Source organism: Schistocerca serialis, chromosome 12, assembly GCF_023864345.2.
Source record: "Schistocerca serialis cubense isolate TAMUIC-IGC-003099 chromosome 12, iqSchSeri2.2, whole genome shotgun sequence".
Classification (NCBI taxonomy): domain Eukaryota; kingdom Metazoa; phylum Arthropoda; class Insecta; order Orthoptera; family Acrididae; genus Schistocerca; species Schistocerca serialis.
The window spans coordinates 56914528-56938820 of NC_064649.1; positions in this window are offsets into that span (position 1 = coordinate 56914528).

Here is a 24293-nt window from a genome sequence, read left to right on the forward strand (position 1 = left end):
TCTTTACTGCTATAAATACTCCTCCACCATTGGCGTTTACCCTATCCTTGCGGTATATATTCCATTCTGTGTCTAGGATTTCGTTACTGTTCACTTCCGGTTTTAACCAACTTTCCGTTCCTAATACTATATGCGCACTATTTCCTTCAATAAGAGATACTAATTCAGGAACCTTGCCCTGGATACTCCTGCAGTTTACCAATATTACGTTAACTTTTCCTGTTTTTGGTCTCCGAGGACGGACATTCTTTATCAACGATGATAATGCCCTCTCTGGTAAGCCGTCAGGTACTTTATCGTTTCGCCCAAGGGGGGGTCCCTCTAACCTAAAAAACCCCCGTGTGCACGCCACACGTACTCTGCTACCCTAGTAGCTGCTTCCGGTGTGTAGTGCACGCCTGACCTGTCTAGGGGGGCCCTACAGTTCTCCACCCAATAACGGAGGTCGATGAATTTGCAACCATTATAGTCGCAGAGTCGTCTGAGCCTCTGGTTTAGACCCTCCACACGGCTCCAAACCAGAGGACCGCGATCGACTCTGGGCACTATGCTGCAGATATTAAGCTCAGCTTGCACTCCGCGTGTGATGCTGGTTGTCTTCACCAAATCAGCCAGCCGCCGGAAGGAACCAAGGATGGCCTCAGAACCCAAGCGGCAGGCGTCATTCGTTCCGACATGTGCTACTATCTGCAGCCGGTCACACCCAGTGCGTTCAATAGCTGCCGGAAGGGCCTCCTCCACATTACGGACGAGACCCCCCGGCAAGCACACCGAGTGCACACTGGCATTCTTCCCCGACCTACCCGCTATTTTCCTGAGGGGCTCCATAACCCGCCTAACGTTGGAGCTCCCTATAACTAATAGGCCCGCCCTCTGTGACTGTCGGGACCTTGCCGGAGAATCGGCCACTGGCCCAACAGGCGAGGCACCCTGTGGTGGCTCGGAAACGATGTCATCACCACTAGGAAGCACCCCGTACCTGTTGGAAAGGGGTAAGGCAGCTGCCACGCGGCCAGATCCCACCTTCGCCTTTCGGCCAGGCACGCGCGAGCCCACCACTGTCCGCCATTCACCCTGGAGTGATGGCTGACCGGTAAGATGCTCACTGCCGGAAGACGCAGCGACATCAGGGGTTCCATGTGATTCCAAGGCCACCGAAGTAGGCATAGGTCTCACCACAGTTGCCCCAACGCCACTACGAGCCGACGCCTGCGCCTCGAGCTCGATGAGCCTAACAGACAAAGCCTCCACCTGCCCCCGAAGAGTGGCCAATTCTCCTTGCGTCCGCTCACAACAACCACAGTCCCTACACATGACTATGTTTACCCTACTCTATAAGGTGACACATTCCCAAGATAATCTTCTGATGAGCTACTCTGATAATCAAGAAACACTCACTGAAATACGAGACGCGAAAACTACGCTAGGTTTTCCCAGAAAAACTATTTAAAAGCTAAGCGCAGCAAATAAGTACAAAAACGCTTTATACAGACACTACTCGCTGCTGCTGGTGCTGTCGCTCTGGTAGAAGATAGCGAAACGAAAGCCGAAGTTTTAAATTTCGTGTTTAAGAAATTACTCGCCAAGGAGGATCGTACAAACAGTGTCGTCTGACCGTTGGACAGATTCCCGTATGGAGTACGTAGTAATGAGCATACCTGGAGTATAGAAACATCTGAAACAGTTGAAAGCAAATAAGTCGCCAAGTGCTGATAATCCCAGTTCTTCACGTAAAACTTCCGGGCTGATAGGCCGTGCTCGCTGTATAAAACTCTCCCCTGGCGTTTAGTCTCCGACTGCGGGAGGCATCCTCCGAGATAAAACGGCGAACTGCAAAGAGAACTCGAGGAAGCGCTGATTATATAGGCAGTGCAGAGGGCGCCACTGTCGATCACGAAACGCCGGCTATGAGACTGTCTCTGGTAATGCCAACATTCTAGATTGAAAGTAATCGGTCATCTCTCTTCCGGTGCAACGCTGACTCCCAGAATTTTATCCAGTTAACACCTTCCTCTTTCCTCTTAAAATTATTACGGTGTTTATTAATGTCGATAGCCTCTCTATACATGTACGCATAAAAATGCGAGGTTTTATATATGACGCTCGTCTCGTTGAATTACCTTCCTAGTAAACATGTTCCTCTTATGTTCAACAAGACGGGTGTTAACACTTCTCTTTGTGCTACCGGTATACACCTACCCACAACTACAAGGAATTTTATATACCTCCGGTGTAGCCAAAGGATGTCGTGCATCTTTTGCCGATCTTAAATACTCTTTCATTTTGTTGGTGGGTCCGAAAGAGGAATTGCCTCCTGGGTCACACGGATAAATTGACCGTAGCAGAACATGTTTACCAGGAAGGTAAACATGAAATAAAATTCAGCGAGACGAGAGTCATATCTAAAACCTCCATTATTACAGGCATGCGTATTCAAATAGAGGGATATGTAAACAGGCAGAATACGGTGCTGCGGTCGGCAACGCCTGCATAAGACAAAAAGTGTTTGGCGCAGTTGTTAGATCGGTCACTGCCGCTACAATGGCAGATTAAGTGAATTTGAACGTGGTGTTATGGTCGGGGCATTAGCGATGGAATACAGCATCTCCGAGGTATAATGAAGTGACGATTTTCCGGTACGACCATTTCACCCATCGACGCGCAAGTCGCCGAAGTGGCGTCAAATCGAAAGACTTGCACCAGGCGAACGGTCTACCCGACGGGAGGCCCTCGTCACACGACATTTCATTTCATTTCACGAGTGTACAGTGAATATCAGGAATCTGGTAAAACATCAAATATCCGACATCGCTGCGGCCGGGAAAAGATCCTACAAGAATGGGACCAAGGACGACTGAAGAGAATCGTTCAACGTGACGGTAGTGCAATCCTTCCGCAGATTGCAGCAGAGTTCAGTGCTGGGCCATCAACAAGTGTCAGCGTGCAAACTATTCAACGAAACATCATTGATATGGGGTTTTGGAACCGAAGGCCCACTCGTGTACCCTTGATGACTGCACAACACAGAGCATTACGGCTCGCCTGTGCCTGTCAACACAGACATTGGACTGTTGATGACTGGGAACATTTTGCCTTGTCGAACGAGTCTCGTTTCAAATTGTATCGAGCGGATCGGAGTGTACGGGTGTGGAGACGACCTCATGAATCCACCGACCCTGCATGTCAGCAGTACACTGTTCAAGCTGGCGGAGGCTCTGTAATGGTGTGGGGCTTGTGCAGTTGGACTGATATGGGACCCCTGATACGTCTAGATACTACTCTGACAAGTGACACATACGTGGGTATCCTGCCTGATCACCTGCATCCGTTCATGTCCATTGAGCATTCCGCCGGACTCGGGCAATCCCAGCAGGACAATGAGACACCCCCCCTCCCCCCCACACACACACACTTTCATAATTTCTACAGAGTGGCTCCAGGAACATTCTTGTGAGTTTAAACCCTTCCGCTAGCCACCGGACTCCCCAGACATTAACATCATTGAGCATATCTGGCATGGCTCGCAGCGTGGTGTTCAGAAGAGAGCTCCACCCCTCGTTCTCTTATCGATTTATGGGCTGTCCTTCAGGAGTCATGGTGTCAGTTCCCTTCAGCACTATTTCACTCATTATTCGAGTCCATACGAAGTCGTGTTGCAACACTGCTGCGTGCTCGCCGGGGCCCTTCACGGTGTTAGACAGGTGTACCAGTTTCTTTGGCTCTTCAGTGTGTACCCGCATGAAGGAACGCCACAGAAGTTGGAAACTTAGGAAGGAGACCCTACTTTGGCGTACCATCTGCTTAAAGGAGGCCATAGTTACAAGGTGAAGAATTACATCACACCCACAAAGGAAGGCAGATTAACAGTGTAGAAATTACGGAAATTGATAAACACATGTCCATCAACCCAAGCTTAATACGGAAAGACCAGACACAGTTCCCTTACTCATCAATTCTAACTGGCACCCTTTCACGAGTGGGCCGGGTTACACAGCTATCCTTCCGCATTTAGCCCTTCCTTAATCGCAGTGACAGGACCACAGCCTAACCACTTGAAACACCCCAATACCGTAACACAACCTCCTGCCTACTTCACTGTTGGCTCTACACCCGATGGCAGGTAACGTCAAACAGAAACCCTTCCATCGCATTGTCACAGGATGCACCGTGATTTATCACTCTAACTCATTCGTTTTCAGTCATCCACTGTCCAGTGGCGTCGCTTTTGACACCACATCAAGCCACTCATTTCTCTGTGGCTTGGGTTAGATTATATAATGGTAAGACAGAGATTTAGGAACCAGATTTTAAATTGTAAGACATTTCCAGGGGCAGATGCGGACTCTGACCACAATCTAGTGGTTATGAACTGTAGATTAAAACTGAAGAAACTGCAAAAAGGTAGGAATTTAAGGAGATGGGACCTGGATAAACTGACTAAACCAGAGGTTGTAGCCGGCCGAAGTGGCCGTGCGGTTAAAGGCGCTGCAGTCGGGAACCGCAAGACCGCTACGGTCGCAGGTTCGAATCCTGCCTCGGGCATGGATGTTTGTGATGTCCTTAGGTTAGTTAGGTTTAACTAGTTCTAAGTTCTAGGGGACTAATGACCTCAGCAGTTGAGTCCCATAGTGCTCAGAGCCATTTGAACCATTTTGAACCAACCAGAGGTTGTACAGAGTTTCAGGGAGACCGTAAGGCAACAATTGACAGGAATAGGGGAAAGAAATACAGTAGAAGAGGAATGGGTAGCTCTGAGGGATGAAGTAGTGAAGGCAGCAGAGGATCAAGTAGGTAAAAAGACGAGGGCTAGTAGAAATCCTTGGGTAACAGAAGAAATATTGAATTTAATTGATGAAAGGAGAAAATATAAAAACGCAGTAAATGAAGCAGACAAAAAGGAATACAAACGTCTCAAAAATGAGATCGACAGGAAGTGCAAAATGGCTAAGCAGGGATGGGTAGAGTACAAATGGAAGGATGTAGAGGCTTATCTCACTAGGGGTAAGATAGATACTGCCTACAGGAAAATTAAAGAGACCTTTGGAGAAAAGACAGCCACTTGTATGAATATCAAGAGCGTTGATGGAAACCCAGTTCTAAGCAAAGAAGGGAAAGCAGAAAGGTGGAAGGAGTATATAGAGGGTCTATACAAGGGCGATGTAATTGAGGACAATATTATGGAAATGGAAGAGGACGTAGATGAAGATGAAATGGGAGATATGATACTGCGTGAAGAGTTCGACAGAGCACTGAAAGACCTGAGTCGAAACAAGGCCCCGGGAGTAGACAACATTCCATTGGAACTACTGACGGCCTTGGGAGAGCCAGTCCTAACAAAACTCTACCATCTGGTGAGCAAGATGTATGAGACAGGCGAAATACCCTCAGACTTCAAGAAGAATATAATAGTTCCATTCCCAAAGAAAGCAGGTGCTGACAGATGTGAAAATTACCGAACTATCAGTTTGATAAGTCACAGCAGCAAAATACTAACGAGAATTCTTTACAGACGAATGAAAAAACTGGTAGAAGCCGACCTCGGCGAAGATCAGTTTGGATTCTGCAGAAATATTGGAACACGTGAGGCAATACTGACCTTACGACTTATCTTAGAAAATAGATTAAGGAAAGGCAAACCCACATTTCTAGCATTTGTAGACTTAGAGAAAGATTTCGACAGTGTTGACTGGAATACTCTCTTTCAAATTCTAAAGGTGGCAGGGGTAAAATACAGGGAGCGAAAGGCTATTTACAATTTGTATAGAAACCAGAAGGCAGTTATAAGAGTCGAGGGGCATGAAAGGGAAGCAGCGGTTGGGAAGGGAGTGAGAGAGGGTTGTAGCCTGTCCTCGATGTTATTCAATCTGTATATTGAGCAAGCAGTAAAGGAAACAAAAGAAAAGTTCGGAGTAGGTATTAAAGTCCATGGAGAAGAAATAAAAACGTTGAGGTTCGCCGATGACATTGTAATTCTGTCATAGGCAGCAAAGGACTTGGAAGAGCAGTTGAACGGAATGGACAGTGTCTTGAAAGGAGGATATAAGATGAACATCAACAAAAGCAAAACGAGGATAATGGAATGTAGTCGAATTAAGTCGGGTGATGCTGAGGGAATTAGATTAGGAAATGAGACACTTAAAGTAGTAAAGGAGTTTTGCTATTTGGGGAGCAAAATAACTGATGATGATCGAAGTAGAGAGGATATAAAATGTAGACTGGCAATGGCAAGGAAAGCGTTTCTGAAGAACAGAAATTTGTTAACATCGAGTATAGATTTAAGTGTCAGGAAGTCGTTTCTGAAAGTATTTGTATGGAGTGTAGCCATGTATGGAAGTGAAACATGAACGATAAATAGTTTGGACAAGAAGAGAATAGAAGCTTTCGAAATGTGGTGCTACAGAAGAATGCCGAAGATTAGATGGGTAGATCACATAACTAATGAGGAGGTATTGAATAGAATTGGGGAGAAGAGGTGTTTGTGGCACAACTTGACAAGAAGAGGGGACCGGTTGGTAGGACATGTTCTGAGGGATCAAGGGATCACAAATTTAGCATTGGAGGGCAGCGTGGTGGGTAAAAATCGCAGAGGGAGACCAAGAGATGAATACACTAAGCAGATTCAGAAGGATGTAAGTTGCAGTAAGTACTGGGAGATGAAGAGGCTTGCACAGGATAGAGTAGCATGGAGAGCTGCATCAAACCAGTCTCAGGACTGAAGACAACAACAAAAACACTGAAGAACCGAAGAAAATGGTACACCTTGCTAATAGCGTGCAGGGTCCCCGCGAGCATGCAGAAGCGCCGAAACTCGACGTGGCATGGACTAGACTGATGTCTGAAGTAGTGCTGGAGGTAACTGACACCATGAATCCCCCAGGGCTGTCCATAAATCCGTTAGAGTACGGAGGGGGGGGGGGGGCTGAAGTTCTCTTCCGAACAGCACGTTGCAACGTATCCCACATACGGTCAATAACGTTCATGTTCGGTGAGTTTGATGGCCAACGGAAGTGTTTAAACTCAGAAGAGTGTTTCTGGAGCCACTCTGTAGCAATTCTGGACGTGAGGGGTGCCGTATTGTCCTACTGGAAATGCTGAAGTCCGGCGGAATGCACAATGGACAAGAATGGATGCAGATGCAGGATGCTTACGTACGTGTCACCTGTCAGTCGTACCTAGACGTGTCAGGGGTACCATATCACTCCAACTGCAGACGTCTCAAACCATTACAGAGCCTCCACCAGCTTGAACAGTCCCCAGATGACGTGCAGGGTCCATGGATTGATGAGGGTGTCTCCACACCCGTACATGTCCATCGGCTCGATTAACTTTGAAACGAGACTCGTCCGACCGGGCAACATGTTTCCAGTCACCAACAATCTAATGTCGGTGTTGTCGGGCCCAGGGGAGGCGTAAAGCTTTGTGTCATGCTGTCATCAAGGGTACACTCATTGATGGCCCAGTATTGAAATCTGCAGCACTTTGCGGAAATGTTGCACTTCTGTGACGGTGAACGAGTCTCGTCAGTCGTTGTTGGTCCCGTTCTTGCAGATCTTTTACAGGCTGCAGCGATGTCAGAGATTTGATGTTTCACCGGATTCCAGATATTCACGTACACTCGTAAAATGGTCGTAAGGGAAAATCCCCACTTCACCGTTACCTCGGAGATGCTGTGTCCCATCGCTCGTGCGCTGACTATAAAACGACGTTCAAACACACTTAGATCTTGACAACCTGCCATTGTAGCAGCAGTAACCGACCTAACAGCTGCGCCAGACACTTGCTGTCCTATATAGGCGTTGCCGACCGCAGCGCCGTATTCTGCCTGTTTACATATCTCTGTATTTGACTGTGCGTGCCTATACCAATTTCTTTGACGTTTACGCTACGCAACTAGTAGGTGCAAAGGATATTTTTGATGCTGTAGAGTATCACGCAAATTTCAGAATTATTTTCCCTCGATTACTCGCTAATGTGGGCCCACTAGGGCGAACGGTTGCTGCGTGTGATACCTGGGACCTTAATTTAAAAAAATATATATATAGATTTTCAAAAAGTACATTCCACCGCTGGGGACCTTCCCTTGTCAGATGGCCTCCAATGACTATAGTCATTTCATTGTGAGAACAATCCTGATGTAGATATTACGTTGCATATTCTTCTGCATTTACTATTACCTCATTGGATTTTATTTTTAGCGGAGCGTCAACTATGTATAGGTGGGTACAATAATAAACTTAACGTTTTATGTGGCAGCGTAGCTTCCTCGTACTATTCAGCTTAAATAACCCAATGCACAACGCTTTAGCGCCGCATTCAAAAAGGAGAGCCGGTCCATCAAGTCCGCAGTGATCCGTGTGGAAAGTTATTTGTTACTGTTTGACATTCCACAATGGAATGTTAATAATGTTTGGCTTAATTTGTTTCCAGTTGCTTTATTTTAATACTAACAGGTAGGTATTTAAAAATGCTGGAACGCTGAAACCAGTCGCATCACAAGTATTAAAATAAAACATTCGGAAGAATATTAGACCAAAGGTTACACCTGCAGATAATTAATAAAATCGATAAACAGCAGACACATAGTAAAACTGAAAATGCCATTTAAATTCTAATAAGGATAAATTAATATACAGTAGTACTCTGGTAATACGCTTCTAAAGGGACCAGGCAGAAATAAAATTTTAGCTTAGAAAAAGGAGATCAAAAAATACTTGCGTGAACACAGTATAATTCGCCTGTGAGAGTAATGGACGATTTTAAGAGCGTATTGCAGAGAATTTGCTATATAATGAAATATTGAAGCCACCTACGGTATTACTCACCTCAGTGTTGTTGTAACCTCTGAACTTCTTCCATCCCTGAATCTAAGCAAGACATTTCATCAGTGAAACTGCCATCTTCAACATTGATATGTGGTCGATCAACAACACAATCTATGAAGCCATCCAAGTGCCACATTTTTTCTTCTTCTTTAGTACAAGTTGTTCTGCATCCCACCAGCGTTCGGCAATGAAGTGCAGCAGAGCTTTGTGCATTAATTTATGCACATCTGGTAGCTTAAATGACGTATATTCCCTGTGATATATCCTTCAACTTGGCTCCTAATACGTTTAGAGAGGTTCAGATTGCTGTGTTATGGCGGTAACAAAAAATGGTTCTAATGGCTCTGAGAACTATGGGACTTAACTTCTGAGGTCATCAGTGTCCTAGAACTTGGAACTACTTAAACGTTACTAACCTATGGCCATCACACACATCCATGCCCGAGGCAGGATTCGAACATGCGACCGTAGGGTCGCGCGGTTCCAGATTGTAGGGCCTAGAACCGCTCGGCCACTCCGGCTGGTTTGCTATGGTGGTAACCTAACAACAATGTGACCTGCAGACTATGCCGCTTCATCAGTTTACTGATCTGCAACGTAAGCGTCAACCTGTTTCAGTAATTCAAGCTTTATCTCAATAGGATAGACATGTGCTCCCTTTCCCTTCAGGCTGTCTGCAGTGTCTTCCTTCCTCCAAGATTTTTATGGCTTCCACTCAAACTTAAAACTATGACACTAAGCACTGACCATAACTATAACACTGTTGTGCTCTAATTTGGGTAAAATATCTTTGAACTGTGTTAGGAACCCTTCACTATTCGTATCTTCATGATAATCTCCACTCATTTTTAATCCAAAAATCAAGTCAGCATCTTCCACAAAACCACAGTTGTTTTCTATATGCGGTATAATTAGCCTTTTTCCTTTTCCCGTCGGATGTTATGACCCCTCTGATAAACCTTCAACAAAAGCTTGTCTCTTATCAGTCACTATTTTGTCAGTGCACACATTTTGTGCCACAAGCCCTGCATTAACCATTGTTTTTTCAGGTAATAAATCTTCCGATTCTCACGTGTGAAATGTTGAATCTGCTGGAGATAACGTCTCCTCCACATACCAATATCCTCTCTATCCGTAATTATGCCATTTCGTTTCCTGCTTTCGAATTGAAAACCAATATCTTTTATCGGTTTATAAAATTCATTATTTTAAAAGCAGGCAAGTCATCATCATTATTTACCGCTTGAAGTATCTTGTTTATTGGAGGTGATTCGTTCCTGAAAGAAAAATGCATGCAACTCTGACCGTACATCATTTTTATCGAAATAGTCACGTTTTCCTAAAACATGTGATGGACGTTTTCTTGTCTTCGGAATTGACAGCTTATGCGTACACATTACATTTGTCATTGCTGCTAGTTCCTTTACCATTAGCGACGGATGTTTCTCCGATAACTTCACAAAAACATTGAGAACTACCAATTTTTCACTCCCTTGTAACGGTGTTCTTCTATGTTTCACAAAAGACCGTGACGCAGTTTCAGTCATTTTTACCATACACATGGGAAACGTGAAAGAACGAGAAGCACCACAATGACTGCCAGCGTGATTGTTGCGAAGCGGATGGGGAGGGGAAACGTCCCGCTGTTTCCTTCAGTACTCGCAACGGAAGAGATTCTCTGTTCCCTCTTTCTTCAGAATGACACTCCTGCACCGGAACTTAGGAACTGAGTATTGCCACATACAATGGGTCATTTTCCTCCGCAAACTCGGTTTACTCTCAAATGTGTAAGACAAAATATCATTTCGGTAAACATTAAGAAAAAAAATTAGAGTGGAACCCACAACTTATAATTCAGTTATTGCGCTGACACAACTGCGTGTATTTGGTGATATTTTTTATAATGATCTGTGCCATGTGTCTTAGGTTTAGTAGGGTGGTCCAATAAGTAATGACCCACATTTTTTTAAAAAGCAAATAATATACATAGAGAAACGTCCTTGCTGGTACTTCACATTTGATGTTCGTTCTGTGCGCCGGTGAGGTCGCTGATACGGAGCACCTGGCAGTAGGTGGCAGCACAATGCACCTAATATGAAAAACGTATGTTTTTGGGGGTGTCCCAGTACTTTTGATCACATAGTGTAACTAAAGCTCACAACTGCTACAGCGTGTATTTAAAGCAAACCTGATTGGCCTCATCATAGTGGCGCTACTAGCTATTGGCGCAAAATTTTAATAAGCATCAAGTTTCAGATGTAGAAACACACCTACCAACTTTCGTTTACGTCGCACAACTCCGTCATGGTGCTGAGATTTTTTTTTTTCGTCAGTGTATAGTGAGACAGTGTCGCATACCCTTGCAGAGAGGGGTGACATTGTGCAGACGAATGAAACCCTTTCCGCTCAGGTGGCTGAACCTACCCCTCGGGGTCTCCCAGCCACCCGTGCCACAAGACAGTTTGTTTTCAGCGATGCTGTTGCGTTGCCGTGTTTCAGAGGACGTGGACCGCGTGCTGGGGCAGAACGCGTCGCTGTCTTCGTTCCCGTGGCAGGCGACGGTCGAGTTCAGCGGCTCGCCGCGCTGCAGCGGCTCCATCCTGACGCCCACCATGGTGCTCACCGCCGCACACTGCACCATCGGTGAGCTCAGCCGCCGCTGCCTGGCCCGGCTCACTGCCGCTCAACCTCCTTCCAACACTGTTATTTTACACTACTGGCCATTAAAATTGCTACACCAAGAAGAAATGCATATGATAAACGGGAAATATATTATACTAGAACTGACATGTGATTACATTTTCACGCGATTTGGGTGTATAGATCCTGAGAAATCAGCACCCAGAACTACCACCTCTGGCCGTAATAACGGCCTTGATACGCTTGGGCATTGAGTCAAACAGAGCTTGGATGGCGTGTACAGGTACAGCTGCCCATGCAGCTCCAACACGATACCACAGTTCATCAAGAGTAGTGACTGGCGTATTGTGACGAGCCAGTTGCTCGGCCACCATTGACCAGACGTTTTCAGTTGGCGAAAGATCTGGAGAATGTGCTGGCCAGGGCAGCAGTCAAACATTTTCTGTATCCAGGAAGGCCCGTACAGGACCTGCATTATCCTGCTGAAATGTAGGGTTTCGCAGGCATCTGAAATGTAACGACCACTGATCACAATGCTGTCAATGCGAACAAGAGGTGACCGAGATGTGTAACCAATGGCATTCCATACCATCACACCGGGTTATACGCCAGTATGGCGATGACGAATACACGCTTCCAATGTGCGTTCACCGTGATGTCGCCAAACGCGGATGCGACCATCATGATGCTGTAAACAGAATCTGGATTCATCCGACAAAATGACGTTTCGCCATTCGTGCACCCAAGTTCGTCGTTGAGTACACCATCGCAGGCGCTCCACTCTGTGATGCAGCGTCAAGGGTAACCGCAGCCATGGCCTCCGAGCTGATAGTCCATGCTGCTGGAAACGTCGTCGAACTGTTCGTTCAGACGGTTGTTGTCTTACAAACGACTCAGGGATCGAGACGTGGTTGCACGATCCGTTACAGCCATGCGGATAAGATGCCTGTCATCTCGACTGCTAGTGATACAAGGCCGTTGGGATCCAGCACCGCGTTTCGTATTACCCTCCTGAACGCACCGATTCCATGTTCTGCTAATAGTCATTGGATCTCGACCAACGCGTGCAGCAATGTCGCGATACGATAAACCGCAATGGCGACAGGCTACAATCCGACCTTTGTCAATGTGGGAAACGTGATGGTACGCATTTTTCCTCCTTACACGAGGTATCACAACAACGTTTCACCAGGCAACGCCTTTCAACTGCTGTTTGTGTATGAGAAATCGGCTGGAAACTTTCCTCATGTCAGCACGTTGTGGGTGTCGCCACCGGCGCCAAGCTTGTGTGAATGCTCTGAAAAGCTAATCATTTGCATATCACAGCATCTTCTTTCTGTCGGTTAAATTTCGCGTCTGTAGCACGTCATCTTCGTGGTGTAGCAATTTTAATGGCCAGTAGTGTATTTAATAGGCATCTATCTCGATAATATCCAACTAGCCTGATAGGGGTTCAGTTTGAAAGGTCTGTGTATCTGTATGTGTGTGCGTGTGTGTATGTGTGGTTTATAATTAAGGACTACTCCCTGAAGTAGTGATAATCAAGGTATAATCCTTTCAAGATATGTAAAATGTATACTTGTAATGTCCCAGAGAAACAATTTGGAAACACAGTCTGACTCGTCAACAGAACAGTAAATGAATTATCCAATTTGGTTAATGTGAACACCTGTTAAGAGCCCGAATGACCATCGTTTGCAGAGACGTGCAGGAAGAGTGTCAGTGACGTTCTAGAAGGTATCGACAGGGATGTGGAGACACGCCAACCCCAGTGCTATGGCCAGCTGCGCGATGTTTCTTGGTCGAGAATCCATCGTGCATACAGCCCGATAGACGTGGTCCAACAGATTATCGATTGGGCTTAAATGCGGGCAGTTTCATGGCCAGGGGAGTACGGTAAACTCATCTTGGTGATCTTCGAACCACACTGCGAGCTGTGCGGCACGTAGCGTTGTCCAGTTGGTATATTCCATTGTGCTGAGGAAAGTCAATCTCCCAACACCAGACAAGTTACTGGAGGGTAGATGCATACTTGAGTTGCTCCACTCCATTGTGCCTTCCATAATGACGAGATCACCCAGGAAGTGCCACGAAAACATTCCCCCAGGCCATAACTCTCCCTCCTCTGACCTGGAGCCTTCCGATAACTGTTGCAAAGAGTTTGCTTCCAGACATTTCCTACTATACATGCCAACAGTCATCTGATCGATGGAGCACAAAACTGTTTGTGGTGGAAAAGCCACCTGAGGATGTCCATTTGTGATTCTGGCGTGAAAATTCCAGCCTCCGTCCCCAATATACAGCAGTCGGCATGGGTGCGCGAACCAGCAGGCACCTGCTGTGGAGGCCCATAGGCGGCAACGTCCACTGAATGGTAATTGAGGAGACACTGTTGGTAGTCTCTTGACTCATCCTGGCTGTCAGTTGCTCAAACTGTTGCACGTCTATTCGGCCGGACAAATCTCTGCAGCCGTCGTTCACCCTGTCGTATATGGGCCATGGTGCGCTACAGTTGCCTCGGCGTCGATTGTGGATGTTGCCATTTTGCCACGCACGATATACTTTAACGACAGCGGCACACGAACAGTTTGCAAACTTAGCCGCTTCAGAAATATTTCCATCCTTGCCCTTTCGAACTTCAGATAAATTGCTCCGTTTCCGCATCACGACAACAGCGACTCAACAAGTCGTTGGAAGTTCCCTGCAGCCATGCTGCATCTGCGGACGTCCAGTACTGCGAAAATATTACCGCTGTAGGATATCGGGCACGAACTGACCTGTCCATTACGTCCCATAAATATTCCATGGGATCCATGTTGGAGGATCTGGTCAGCCGAACCATTCGCTCGAAATATCCAGAATGTTCTTCAAGTAAATCGCGAACAACTGTGACCTGGTGAATGATGCACTGTCATCCATAGAAGTTATATCGTCGTTTTGGAACATGACGTCAATGAATGGCTGCAAATGGTCTGCGAGTAGTCGAACACCCACAGGGTCCAGTTTATTACACTCCTGGAAATTGAAATAAGAACACCGTGAATTCATTGTCCCAGGAAGGGGAAACTTTATTGACACATTCCTGGGGTCAGATACATCACATGATCACACTGACAGAACCACAGGCACATAGACACAGGCAACAGAGCATGCACAATGTCGGCACTAGTACAGTGTATATCCACCTTTCGCAGCAATGCAGGCTGCTATTCTCCCATGGAGACGATCGTAGAGATGCTGGATGTAGTCCTGTGGAACGGCTTGCCATGCCATTTCCACCTGGCGCCTCAGTTGGACCAGCGTTCGTGCTGGACGTGCAGACCGCGTGAGACGACGCTTCATCCAGTCCCAAACATGCTCAATGGGGGACAGATCCGGAGATCTTGCTGGCCAGGGTAGTTGACTTACACCTTCTAGAGCACGTTGGGTGGCACGGGATACATGCGGACGTGCATTGTCCTGTTGGAACAGCAACTTCCCTTGCCGGTCTAGGAATGGTAGAACGATGGGTTCGATGACGGTTTGGATGTACCGTGCACTATTTAGTGTCCCCTCGACGATCACCAGTGGTGTACGGCCAGTGTAGGAGATCGCTCCCCACACCATGATGCCGGGTGTTGGCCCTGTGTGCCTCGGTCGTATGCAGTCCTGATTGTGGCGCTCACCTGCACGGCGCCAAACACGCATACGACCATCATTGGCACCAAGGCAGAAGCGACTCTCATCGCTGAAGACGACACGTCTCCATTCGTCCCTCCATTCACGCCTGTCGCGACACCACTGGAGGCGGGCTGCACGATGTTGGGGCGTGAGCGGAAGACGGCCTAACGGTGTGCGGGACCGTAGCCCAGCTTCATGGAGACGGTTGCGAATGGTCCTCGCCGATACCACAGGAGCAACAGTGTCCCTAATTTGCTGGGAAGTGGCGGTGCGGTCCCCTACGGCACTGCGTAGGATCCTACGGTCTTGGCGTGCATCCGTGCGTCGCTGCGGTTCGGTCCCAGGTCGACGGGCACGTGCACCTTCCGCCGACCACTGGCGACAACATCGATGTACTGTGGAGACCTCACGCCCCACGTGTTGAGCAATTCGGCGGTACGTCCACCCGGCCTCCCGCATGCCCACTATACGCCCTCGCTCAAAGTCCGTCAACTGCACATACGGGTCACGTCCACGCTGTCGCGGCATGCTACCAGTGTTAAAGACTGCGATGGAGCTCCGTATGCCACGGCAAACTGGCTGACACTGACGGCGGCGGTGCACAAATGCTGCGCAGCTAGCGCCATTCGACGGCCAACACCGCGGTTCCTGGTGTGTCCGCTGTGCCGTGCGTGTGATCATTGCTTGTACAGCCCTCTCGCAGTGTCCGGAGCAAGTATGGTGGGTCTGACACACCGGTGTCAATGTGTTCTTTTTTCCATTTCCAGGAGTGTACATGTAAACACAGCTTACGCCCCCAGCTTGCGCAATGGAATGTTGACAGCTTGGGTTCGTGGCTTCATGGGGTCTGCTCCAAGCTGGAACCCTACCACCAGCTGAAATCTGGACTCATATGACTGAACGACGGTTTTAGGGTTCAACCGATATGGTCACGACCTATGAGAGGCGCTCACGTAGGTGATCTGCTACCATAGCCCATTAAAGCCAAATATCCCCGCACTGTCCCGCATGTTCGTCGTACGTCACACATTGATTTTTGTGGTTATTTCAGGTACTGTCGCTTGTCTTGTAGCACTGACAGCTGTACGCAAATATCACTGATTTCGGTCGTTAAGTCGGCCACTGCGACGTCCATGGTGAGAGATAGTGTTGGACATTTGGCATACTCGGCACACTGTTGACACGGTCCATCTCGGAATATCGATTTTGCTAACGACTTACGAAAAGGAATGTGCCATGTGTCTACTCCAACAACCATTCCACTTTCAAGTTTATTCTCGCCGTGTGGCCATAATCACGTCGGAAGCCTTTTCACATGAATCATCTGAATACAAATGACAGCTCCGCCAATGTACTGCCCTTTTACACCTTGTATACGTGAAACTACTACCATCTGTATATGTGCATATCGCTATCCTATGACTTCTGTAACGTCAGTGTAGAAGCTTTTGAAATGTGGTGAGACAGGAGGGTGATGAAGATTTGATAGGTAGGTCGAATAACTAACGATGCACTGAATCGAATGCGGCAAAAACAGAAATTTGTAGCCCAATAAAAAGGCATCCTTAGATAAGACAGATTATGAGGAATCGTGAATTTGGTAATAGAGGGAGGTGAAGAGGGTAAAAATAGTAGAGAGAAACCAATGTTTGATTACAGTGAGCAGGTTCAAGTGATGAAGAGATGAAAGGCTTGTGCATGGTAGACTGCCACGGGGAGCTGCATCAAAAACGTCTTCGGACTGAAGACCACTAACGAGGAGAACACAGTAAGTGCCATAACGCGATTCCCCAGAAACTTCGTCCAGTGGCAGAGGAGCCAAAATGTTACCAACCTCTTCGTAAGTTTGATGCGATGTTGTAGTCACTGAAATAGCATCACATGGCCACGCAGCCACCAGATTTTCTTTTCCTTTGAAGATCCCTTTCCACTTTCAAGTTTATTCTCGCCGTGTGGCCATAATCACTGGCTAACTAGCGGTAGAGCTGTATATATTGACGTTATATAAAAATCTATTTGGGCTGCGCTGAAATCACACCGAGTGCGTATTATTTGTCTCGATCAGGTCAAGCAATTACGTGTTCCCCGGCGTATTTAAACACAGCTACACGTAGGGATATATCAGTTCCTATTCCGGTATTAATCATAACTTCAGTACATACACAACACCAACATCTCCACTGAAGTTTTTCAGTTTACTAGAGCGTAATAGCTCGTAACAGAGCGATAATTTGTTGATGCAGGAAAGAGTACTTATGCACGCCGCGTTCCTTGTACAATCAGTGTCGTCGCAAAGATAATTATTTACTGAGTACACAATATTGAATGGATTGAAAGGTATTATCAACGCAGTAATAACACTGAATGCTGGTTTATGGCACTACTTTCACATCCTAACATTGCCGTAAGGAAGTAGCTTTTCCTATCTGGGTGGAATTAATTACGTATACTTCAGTCCAAGATATTATGCAAGTTCCAGAGTCCATTAACTGATTACACGAAAGTTAATTCTTTACTCACAATTCGGTTTCAAAGTTTAGTCTCTATATCGGTCCATCATTAATAGTTTCTAACTTTGGGTAATGCCCAGTCTTTTATTGAAAATATTCAATTTAAGACAATTTCGTATCTTTCACCATCTGGATTCTACGTGATATCCTATTTGAAGTTACTGATTTACTTCTTATAAGTTCAATGCGTCGTGGTAGATCACAGATCTTTAGCGTTCAAAAAACAATCTCGTCGCGCACACGTATACGAGCAGCAAACGCTGAAGTACGACTTGATCCGGCAAACTCTCGTAACTCAGTAACAATGCATGGCTCTTTCTTAGGTATTACATACGATTCTCAAAGAGTACTCATAAGGAGTATTCTTTGAGATCGTTCGTCCTACTCCGTGATTTCTAATTCCGATACTTTGCGATCTACTATGATTTTATTTTGAAACTAATGGGATTCTATCTTTTTTCTTTCTTTCTTTTTCAAAACATTAAGCTACTTGGTACTGAATTTCTTTTATATCTACGTGCTACTATTCAAGCAACATTATTCCAAAACGGATTTTTTTGTCTTTTTTTCGGTTATGAAATTTGGAACTTGATTATTTGGGACTTCTGGGCTTTGCGGTACTATTTTTATGTTGTTAATTTTTCGTCGAAAGGAAGCGGCGTTACACTTCTTAATGATTCACATTTTTATCAGGCTGTGCAGTATTGAGGAAAAAGAGATTTCTGATAGAAAAGAACAAACTGTGCAATTCAAGATGGTGGTAGTAAACATTTTTTGTGCGGTTTAGATCTACTGCATATTCAGTGTCATTTATTTGAAACTGTCTTCAGACAATAACTGCAGAGCCAGGACTTACCAAATTTTTGTGAAAATATGAGAGCGTTCAGAGTGCGATAATGCGCGCATTCTTAATACAAAATATCTTATCGTATGGAACAATACAAGTATTTTAACAACAATGAAAACTTTATTAAAACAAAACTTACGAAAACGGAACTTATCAGGGATTAAAAAAAAAAATTCCACTACGCTATTCGTATTATTTGACGCGAAACTTGACATTATAAATAACTAAAGTATAATGCTTCCATTTGATGAATTTACATCATCCTCCAATACTTTCAATATTATGTATACAAACAAAGATCATAGTTCATATTAATCTGTGAGAAATTTGGATTCCTAACTTACATATAAAATCGGCAATGTCACATTAAGTTCTTCGATTTATGAGAACAGTGGAAGCTGGCCCTTGAGCCAGAATTGCCAGGTGTGTGTCGATTAAATCGACAGCTGTTTCTTATCAATTAATGAAAAGCAATCTGTCTCAAGAGAAGAAGGAGATAAATTCCAAGTACCTTAATCTTGAAGTATCATACGGCTCTGTCAAGTGGCTCCACAACTGGAATAGCACTCGTAGTTTGAAAATGTGTCGCTTTGTCAAACTAGGTACTTTTGAACTGATTTTTGTAGAAATTACTGAAAACGTCACCACAGGCAGACCAATGGATGGGCCTGGTTAGTGACAACTGCCACTCGCAGTACCAGTGAAGGAGCTGCTCTCGTAGTTCTGGTATTATCGCCCGACTCGTCTGAGATAACAGGTTATCTGAGACGTGCTGCTCGTGGTAGGCGAAATCAGTGAACTCTGAAGTGCGCTAGCGTATCACTAACAGCCTTGACCCATACACTGGACGAAAGGAATGACATGCCACTGACCCCTAGCAAACTTCCTCACTCAACAGCAAAAACGTGAGGTCTGTCGCTTCTTCTCCAACGGTCCTTTCCAAGCGAGACCATTAACGACGTTGGAATGATCTCCCTCACTACATTATACAATCAACCACATGCCCATCTGAGGATGACGGTTAAGGACCTATCGCCTAACAGAACATTAATATTCACTCTTGATTTGGCTAAGTATCACCCTTCTGCATTACGACTTTTCCATTTCCCTACATCTACATTCACATGTATACTCCGCAACACATCACATGGTGCATGGCAGAGGGTATTTTGTACCACTACTGGCCATTCCTCTCATTGTCCTTTCATTAGATAAAAGGAAAAATTTTTAATAAAAATTCTTAAAAGTATTTGTCAAACAAAACTGTGAAACTTTAAAAAAAAGAAAATCAGTTTTCACGTGCTTAGCCCTCAAAGAATCGGGAAGCTACGAGGTCCAATAGTTTTTTATAAAATCCTATTCTAATAAAAACTGCATTTTAATTAACAGTGCTTCACCTCAGGGTGTACTTGTTACGGTGCAAAACCCGTAGTGTTCCCAATAAAGAACTGCTTAAATATTTATGGAATAAAAACCCCACAGTACTTATACCTAAGTTGCCCTTCCTCTTGTTCACAGTTGGCGGCACCTGAAGTTTTAAGCTTCGTAACCAGTCGTGAAATAAATTAAGAAAATTAATGGTAACAGAAGCGTATTTTTATTCTGTAAATACGTGCCTCAGTTCCGGATGTTCATCTGATCAAATATTTTGTTACTGCATCGCAGCTAGAGCGGCTTGAGGAGTCTTCATTCTGTGTAAATCCCATCATTTCATATTTTTTTTTTTTTTTTACTACAAGGAAGTTTGAAGATTCTTAAATAGTAAGATAACAGAGTTGTGTAGGTGCAATGAGATGGCACGAATAGAAAGACGGCTCTGGGATTTTCAGAGACTATCCACGCACTGCTGATTATTGTAACAGCAGCTATTGTTAGCCAGTTTATGATCTAGGCTTAGTTTCTTGGTGTAAAAGAATTGGTGAACAATCTGTGAATAGCATGAACGTGCCTAGACCCCCGCACAAAACATAGATCCACTATGTGGAAATTGGCAGCAGAAAAATTCCATACGTTTGCATCTTTCTGCCAAGAACTTAAATTCTTTTGCAACAGACCGTTACCTTGTAATGGTCCTTTATTTGCGAAACCATTACCACCCGCCAACCCTATTTTTCGATACCCTAGATTAATGAATATTTTTCTACGTAATATCTCATATTTTTCACTCTATTCAAATTTAGTTTCATATTTTTATGTATGTACGTCGATATTTTGAGATGTTGAAATCGATATAATATCTAGTGTGAATATCTTTGGACTTATTGTTATCTTTGATGCTGACTTGTGTCTTATGGGGCGGAAGCGTGCAGAGTAGTCAAGTTTTTGTGTTGAATATGAACAGTCTTGACTTTGTGTTGGAAACGAAAAGTGAGTCTGAGTTGTGGACAACGAAAAATGTTGTGAGTTTTATTAAGAGCAGTAACGGCTGCGAAATTGTATGATGAAGTAATGTTTTGAACATGCGAAAGTATAAAAAGTTTAATAAATGTGAATTTTTGTGAAAAGTGAGTGTCAAGAATTATTTTCAAGTGACCATTGTTTAAAAAAGTATGAAGCACATTGCAATGAAAAACATAAATCATCAAATTAATCCTGAAAGATTGTCTTCGTAAGTTCTTCAAGTCGGCTTAATCAACATCCGAGTGCCTTTCGCACCAGCAGAGATGGTCACGCTATCTAGACAACATTTTTAATTACAAGCCAAAGCCAGAGCGAGATCGTCGTTGGATTGCAAATAGAAGATAAGTGATATTATTGTTAATTTTCTTCGGTGACTGTAATCAATTGATGTAACAATACCTGCCACATTAAAGACCTTTTAGTTGCGCAATAAAAAGATCATAATTTGAGTGCGCGACGTGATAATTTTTGAGCTAATGAACTGTTTGTGGAGGTATTGTTATAACCTCTTCGTGGGGGCGTTAAACAACAGTCTATCACACCACCGTACTGCGAACGGAGTTAGTTGTAAAGAAGTTCCTGATGCTGAAGTTTTACTACAGGAACAGCGGAAATGTGGGAAGCGGTAAAACGTTTTTCCTTTAATGATTTTGTGGGGGAGGTGGGTTCTGAATAAATCTAAAGTCCATTGGAAGCCGCCAAGTGCTCTGATTCTCGGAATTCGGTAGTTTCGGTACACTACATCAATGTGTGGGCAGGGATTCTTGGCGACCACACTCTTCGATTGGTTATTACTCGACAATGCTTCGACGGAGAAAGGTACTTGGACATCCTACAGAGACAGAGCCGGCGTGGCCGAGCGGTCCTAGTCGCTTCAGTCTGGAACTGCGCTACCGCTACAGTCGCAGGTTCGAATCCTGCCTCGGGCATGGGTGTGTGTGTGAGTTCCTTAGTTAGGTTTAAGTAGTTCGAAGTTCTAGGGGACTGATGACCTCAGATGGTAAGTCCCATAGTGCTCAGAGCCATCCTCCGGAATACTCTCACCGGGCAACTTGAGAATGGTCCTTTTGCCGTATGGTAGGTTATGTGGCATCTAAATGATGAAGCATCACCCTTCTTCCGCATTACAGTTTGCCGACACCTCAACTCTGGATGAGATACGGAACCCCTGTCGCATGGCCAACTAGATCACCGAACTTAAACCTCTTGTATTTTTACCTCTGGGGACATCTGAGAAGTGCTGCGTATGTTGAATCAGTTTCTGATGTGCAGACCCTTCAACAGCGTGTTCACGACACCTGTCACGGTGTTCGGAGAGGGGACGGAACGTGCGGAAGGCTACAGCAGTGCATGGCGTGACGTCTGAACACGTGCTCCGACGGAAGCCACTCCGAATATATGTTGTGGTGTGGATGCGATGCAGCTCCGTACTGTGGTGTTCCGGGACGACTTTTTTTGTCATTGCACGCACACCGTCCATTTCGTGGCACTTGTTCGCAGGACATTTTTTCCTCTAATTCCAGTGAGCAGTCCGTCCTTGCAGTGTGTCGGTTTTATTAATGAAACTCCCTGGGAGATTAAAACTGCGTGCCCGACCGAGACTCGAACTCCGGGTTCGCAGGAGAGCTTCTGTAAAGTTTGGAAGGTAGGAGACGCGATACTGGAAGAAGTAAAGCTGTGAGGGCCGGGTGTGAGCCGTGCTTCGGTAGCTCAGATGGTAGAGCACTTGCCCGCGAAAGGCAAAGGTCCGGAGTTCGAGTCTCGGTCGGGCACACAGTTTTAATCTGCCAGGAAGTTTCATATCAGCACACACTCCGCTGCAGAGCGAAAATCTCATTCTGGTTTTATTAATGCTCACCCCGGATGGATCTCCTCTCCATTCTCCATAGTCACTCGGTGTTTCCAAACTTACGGAGGGTAGTGTATGTCATGTAAAAGTCATTCGAAACAGAAAATTCTAAAAGATTTGGAAAAACTGTTTTTCCACTGAATAAAATTGCTCACCACCCGGACATGTACACAGTCTCACACTTTAAAAATTGCCTTACTGTATTAAGCCATTAATGCAAGACTACCGCCTCTTAATGAGTAGGTTATGAGGCATTTTAACACTCCCTTAAGTCAACAGACACCGCTGGCTGCCCGAAAATATTGCAGTGGAGTTTTCTCCCACGGGTTGCTGCTGTTGAGTAAATGAAACATGTTGTGTTGCGAGGACAGAGGGGATCGCGCAGTACATCACGGTGCGCGTGGGGACGTCGACGCTCAACAGTGGCGGCGACGTGTACCAAGCGGACGCCATCTACATCCACCAGAATTACAAGATGTTCAGCGAGGACTACGACGTGTCGCTGCTGCCGCTGACGAGCGAGATCGCGCTGGAGGAGGGCCGCGTCGAGGTGATCCCGCTGCCCGGCAACGAGACGCTGCCGCCGGAGCTGGGGGCCGTCCTCAACGTGACCGGCTGGAGCACCGAGAACGGCACTTCTGCCGACGCCCTGCAGGTACGTCTCGCCAGCCTGCCCACCGTCACCAACATCAAACAAGAATGAGGTTTTCACTCTGCAGCGGAGTGTGCGCTGATATGAAACTTCCCGGCCGATTAAAACTCTGTGCCCGACCGAGACTCGAACTCGGGACCTTTGCCTTTCGCGGCCAAGCGCTTTACCATCTGAGCTACCGAAGCACGACTCACACCCGGTCCTCACAGCTTTACTTCTGCCAGTATCTCGTCTCCTACCTTCCAAACTTTACAGAAGCTCTCCTGCGAACCTTGCAGAACTAGTACTCCTGAAAGAAAGAATACTGCGGAGACATGGCTTAGCCACAGCCTGGGGGGATGTTTCCAGAATGAGATTTTCATTCTGCCCGCGAAAGGCAAAGGTCCCGAGTTCGAGTCTCGGTCGGGCACACAGTTTTAATCTGCCAGGAAGTTTCAACATTAAACAATTTTGATTCCGTAACGAACTGTTGTGTATAACGAAGGAGAGGCACACAGCCATTAGTCAGAATTCCATCAGATTTTATTACTCTTGCAAATCTAGATTTCGGCTATAAATAGCCATCTTCACTGTATCACAGTTACAATTCATCAGACTCGCGGCAGTACATGTCGTCACATGTTCTTATTGGTTTTATGTCTGCCTGGTGTGGCAAACATGAGTTGGAATTGGTAGCAGGACGTGGCCGGGGTGTGACGCAAGATGTGATGGCCGAGAAAAGATTAGTCGCAAAGTGAGGCGCCACCGATCAGGAAGATTACTTATCTTTATTCTCCACACTGAAGCAGGCACCGTCTATTGCTCTCACAGCAAGTAGCTACGTAATTAAGTTCACAATACAATTCACGAATCCACAGTGCAATCCAAATCGTAACTAAGTTCTAATCTCGAGATTGTCATACAAAATCTGTAC